Consider the following 5644-nt stretch of genomic DNA (forward strand, 5'->3'; position numbering starts at 1 on the left):
TATGTGTTTTCATTAGTCTCAAAGCCTTAATTTTGTATTAAGAGAGTCTTAATATAAAATATAAAAGAGAGTCTTATTATTTGGATGACATTTAACTTGGAATTCAGAATCTGGAATTTTTGACCTAAAGGAGATAGGGAAAATGAACAAAAATTTGCATAAATTTCTCCTAGATCAACTAGTTTGTTTCTATCTCTAGCTAAAGTGATGAACTTAAAGTAAATCCCAAAACTATTTATTTTCTCCCTAATTACCTGGACCAGATTGATTTAAAAATAGGAGATTTGTGTATCCTCATTAAGGAGTCTATAAATGTGGCAAGAATATCTGCTGTTTCCGAATGCACTAATTTGCCAATGAATTTTTGAGCGTTTATGTGTAAGTGGCGATGCTAGGTCCCAGGGAGAACCACGAGAGGAAGTGAGTAAAGTGAAAATAATTAGGTCAGCAACCTAGTTCCTCCCCTCTGGGTTTTCACATATATTTAGAGATTCAGAGAACCTACTGGTGAAACAGTGAGGTGCTGATAAACCCATGACTCAAGGAAGAAATTGAGAATTATAGATAGCGCTACTTGAGGGCAAAGAAAAAAAAAAAAAGAAAAGAGAAAAAAAGGCAGGTCAGTGTAGGAATGAGCACCTTCCAAGAAACTTGAAAGATAAAGTCAAGTATATGCAAGAAGCAAACCAAACCACCAGGATGTTCAGGAGTAACACCTCTCACAGGCTATTTGGCATTTATAACTTAACGCTCTCGTATACTCACGTATAATACATTTTCTTCTAAATAACATTTGCAGAGTACACTTGTCCTTGAAGTCAGCACTGGGAGGACCCAGATCAAAACCTTCTTGAGCTGACATTTGAAAGCCTCAACAGTCAAGCTTTTTGCCATGAGTAGGAATAATGCTTAAAAACCCACTTTCATCCATGTGTCTTGAACACTGGTAAATGTTTGTGCTCCTTTACAAACAGATTGAAACTTCTTTTTGTAGCAGTGATGTTTTCCCTTAAATAGCAAAAGCATCATGTGAAGACTCTGTCTGACATACGTGCATGAACATTTGTGGCACCTGCTAAATGCCTCCTGTAGGTGCTGCACAATAACTTCTTTTTGGGTTGACAAGAGAAATGTCATTAAAAAAAGATTTCCAGCTATTGCACATGGGTTGGGGCCCAGGAAGCAACTCTAGGATTAAGGGATACAATGGACCTTTGTAGACAGGATTCTCATTCCCACAGTGGACCAAATGGATGAACAGAATTACCTACAGGAGGATTTCTGAATAGGACCTTACTCTGTATCAAGGATGCATATATCAAGGGCATGTATTGTCCCTGCACTTCACCATCTGGTGCTTTAGAAGGAGTATTATATATTTTCCATAACTATTTTGTATTATATGTATTCCATATCTATTTCACCAGGGTTAGTTTGTCAGTAAATTGACTCTTGGGGTCAACCCAATAGGTGGCCTAGAGGAAGAGGCTCTTAAAGTGGAGAGCTGTGTACCTGTGCTGTTGCCAACATGAGCCCAAATGAATACTTACGTTCCCCAGAGGTTTACCAGATGGCTTTCTTGGGGAACCTATGAGAAAAATGGGGATTGAAACACTAACATTTGTGAAATGGACTCCAGGTGACTAACTGTTAGCCTAAAATCAAGGAATAGTTTTGCATGTTGGAAAAAACAAACTGAATGGGGCGGTGCATGGTGGGAGGTGTGTTCCCAGGCTGCTCAGAATCAGAACGAATACCAGCAGGGAATGTCAGCAGTTATAGTTGTATTTGTCTTTCTCGGGCAAATCAGAGAAATAAGAAGTTTGTAAGAAAGACGCCACCTTGGAAGAACAGAGTGACCCATGTGAAACTCGCTAAAAGCCGAGAATTAAACTGGAAGTTATGCACACAAATTGGACCCCATGTATAGATCTTACTATAGAATCCACCCCAACAAAAGTGCACACAAAATAATTCCCAGGGCAAGCCAGCCACTGACTCTATCTATAAGGACAGAACAGGTCTCACACTGAGAAGGGGTGAAGAGGAAGAAGTCATCCTGGGGCAATGAGGAAAGTAAGTTAGACCACCAGAGACATAGCAGCCAGGATGACTCTGAAGCACCATCTCTTGAAAATTCTCTACTACAGGAAATTAAAGAAAACTTGAGGAAAGTTTGATTTTTAAGAAAACTTAAGAATCATAAAGCCATAGGGGAGGCAGTAATCACAGGGGAGACTTGGCTGTGATGACAAGTCAGCAGGTTAATATCCAGCCAACATGGTTGACTGAGCTGGTGCCAGAAAGACGTCCAGCCTAGGTCTAACATGTGAAAATACTGAATAAAATAACTCAAATATTTTAAAATTTTTTCTACAATTTTTAATTTAGCTGAAAACTAAGAGAATGAAATATCTAGGACAGAGAAGGCAAAGAGGAAATTGAGGTTGTTGGGGTGAGCTGACTGAACCAGAAAGAATTCACTAGGGTGTTAGGATGGAGAACAAGCCTTAACAGATGGGGCTGGAATTCTGACATCTACTTCCCCATATGTCCACACACTAAGGAGTTGAGAGTCCAGAATTCATCATTAGCTGCAATTACTTGTACTCTGCTGGAAATCAAGGTGGGCTGTCCTGCTTCTTTTTTTTCCCCCTCCTCCTCCTTTCCCCTTTGGTAACCATAAGTTTGTTTTCTGTCTGTGGGTCTCTTTGTTTGGTAAATAAGTTCATTTGTGTCATTTTTTTTTTAGATTCCACATACAAGTGATATCATATGATATTTGTCTTTCTCTATCTGACTCACTTCACTTAGTATGATCATCTCTAATTCCTTCCATGTTGCTGCAAATGGCATTATTTCATTCTTTTTAATGGCAGAGTCGTAGTCCATTCCATTCCACATCTTCTTATTCATTCATCTGTCAATGGACAGTTAGGTTGTTTCCATGTCTTGGCTATTGTAAATAGTGCTTCTATGAACATTGGGGTGCATGTATCTTTTCAAATTGGAGTTTTCTCCAGATATACGCCCAGGAGTGGGATTGCTGGATCATACGGTAAGTCTAGTATTAGTTTTTTAAGGACTCTCCATATTGTTTTCCATAATGGCTGCACCAAACTACATCAGTGCAGTGTAGGAGGGTTCCCTTTTCTTCACACCCTCTCCAGCATTTTTTTTTTTTGATGGACTTTTTAATGATGGCCATTCTGATTGGTGTAAGTTTTGATTTGCATTTCTCTATTAATTAGCGATGTTGAGCACCTTTTCATGTGCCTGTTGGCCATCTGGATGTCTTCATTGGAGAAATGTCTATTTAGATCTTCTGTCCATTTTGATTGGGATTTTGTTGTTGTTGAATTGTATGAGCTGTTTGTATATTCTGGAAGTCAAGCCCTTGTTACCTGCATTATTTTCTAATATTTCTCTGAGGGCTGTCCTGTTTCTGAAATGGAACTATAAACATTTCCTTCCAACTGGTTTAGTAATAGGAGCAAAGATGCTTGCCAGCCATGGGAATTCTCCATGGATAAAAAGTCACTGATGAGAAATTCAGGTCCCAAAATTGTGCTAGTCATAGATAAGGATTTGGATTTTCAGCTAAGGGAAGTAGGAAATCTAAGCTGAGAAGTTACAACTCGTCTGGTACTCTAAACACTGACTGGGGGCAGGCAAAGACACATGGGGCATCATTGTGTAGGCATGTTTCCATTATCGGGTCAAAGGGGTTCATACTAAAAGCAATCCCTGCTAGAAATTAGCTCACAGAAAAAGTCACAAACACCCAAAACAAACAAAACACTACTCCCAAAATAAAACCCCCAAACACCATGAAAGATAGTCACCTGACCCAATACATCAGGTTGACTTGTATCCTAGGAAGAAGAGAAAACAGAGCAAGCTGGAAAAGATGTTAAAAGAATTCATTTGGCATGAAAAGGAGAGTTTGTTTTTTAAAGTTACTCTAAAAATTCCGATATAAATTCTACAAATGACATAATGAAATAAATACACACACACACAGACACACATCAAGATTTTACTAGACAAAGAAAGATGGTCCAGAGCAACGGCCCCAGATCGGAGAAGAGCAAGGAGAGGACAGCGAAACGAACGCAGTGGTGAGACTCAGGATTGAATCCTGGATCGGAAGAAGGACATTCTTGGAAAAGGATGAAAGATTTGTGTGAGGCCTATAGTGCAGTTAACGCTGTACCAACATTAGCTTCCCGGTTTCGGTAAGTGTACTACGGCTAGGAGAATTTGGAGAGACTGACTGGAGCTGGACTTGAGAGAGTCCTCCGCTCCAACCGGAGGCGCATGCTATTCATACTGTAAATCGTGACCAGCCCGTGGAACGCGGCAGGCGCAGCCGCCGATGGCACCTGCACTGAGCAGGTGCACCTTGGAGGCGGACGGTAGCTGCTGGGGGCACCCGGAGGCGAGGAGGCGGCAAGAGGCGGACGAACTTCGGGGCCAAGTGCTCTCCTAACCGCTGCCCGGGTCTGCGCGCTGGGGTTGTGGCCCTCGAGCTGGGAGGACGGGGCTCGCGGGCAGCCAAACGGCTGGCAGGAAACGTTGGCTTCCTGGTTCTAAAGCCGGACCAGCGCAGGCAGAGGCACAGCGGGAACCTGGCCCCCTCGCCCCAGACCTGCTCGCGCCCGGGGTACTTGGGCTTGGCTGAACTCTTCCCGCAAAAACACAGGCCTCTCGGTAAGGAAGCAGATTTAGATCTTGGGGGGTTGTGAGTTCTTTAAATGGCCCAATCTAGCAACTGTAGGAGGGTCTGTGATGTGTAAGGCATGTCAGAGAATCTCACACCCTTTGCTGGGTGTAGTCTTGCTATTTGTGGTCACTCTGTTTCGCACTGGTGTCCGCGGTCACACACACAGTCAGACCCACGTCTAAACGTCCCTGACACCAGCGAATAGGGCGTTTGGGCCTCACTGATTTAACACCGGCGGAAAGTTTACGTTGTGCTCCAGAATGCACTGGTGGCCTTGCTTTAAAAATTAAACCTTGGAGAGGGACCCAAGAAAGATCCACGAACATGTGGTAGACAGTGAACATGTGTGCACACGGAAACAGAGTGAATGCTCCGTAATACTTCAGGAAAACAAAATATTTTTTAGGAAATGTGACTCCTAACTTTCTTTCTTTTTTTTTTTAAGAAGCTAATGCTTTACTGGGGGTTCAGTCACAGGAAATCTAGGGTGAAGGACAGTGGGTGCCTTACAGAGCTGGCCATAGCTTTGCAAAATATACAACTACTTACTGTCTTGCAGAACATTTAAAATTTTTTCATACAGTTTTTTCAAGATTACTTGCCATTTACAGTTATTTCAAAATGTTGGCGATTGGCTACATTCTCCATGTTGTACAATACATCGCTGAGCCTGTGTTACACCCAGTAGTTTGTACCCCTCACTCCCCCACCCCTGTACTGCTCACCACCCCACCCCTGAACCACCAGTTTGTTCTCCATACCTGTGAGTTTGCTTATTTCATGTCTTACTTTGCTTCCGAATTACTGGGAGAGTGAGATAGTGTGGCTACTGCAAGCATTGCAAGAGAGGGACATTATTTAAGTTTCCTTTTAAATGTATTCTATTTTTCTTCCCTTTTGTCACGTGATAGTGGCTGA

Source organism: Camelus ferus, chromosome 7 (genome assembly GCF_009834535.1).
Source record: "Camelus ferus isolate YT-003-E chromosome 7, BCGSAC_Cfer_1.0, whole genome shotgun sequence".
Taxonomy (NCBI): domain Eukaryota; kingdom Metazoa; phylum Chordata; class Mammalia; order Artiodactyla; family Camelidae; genus Camelus; species Camelus ferus.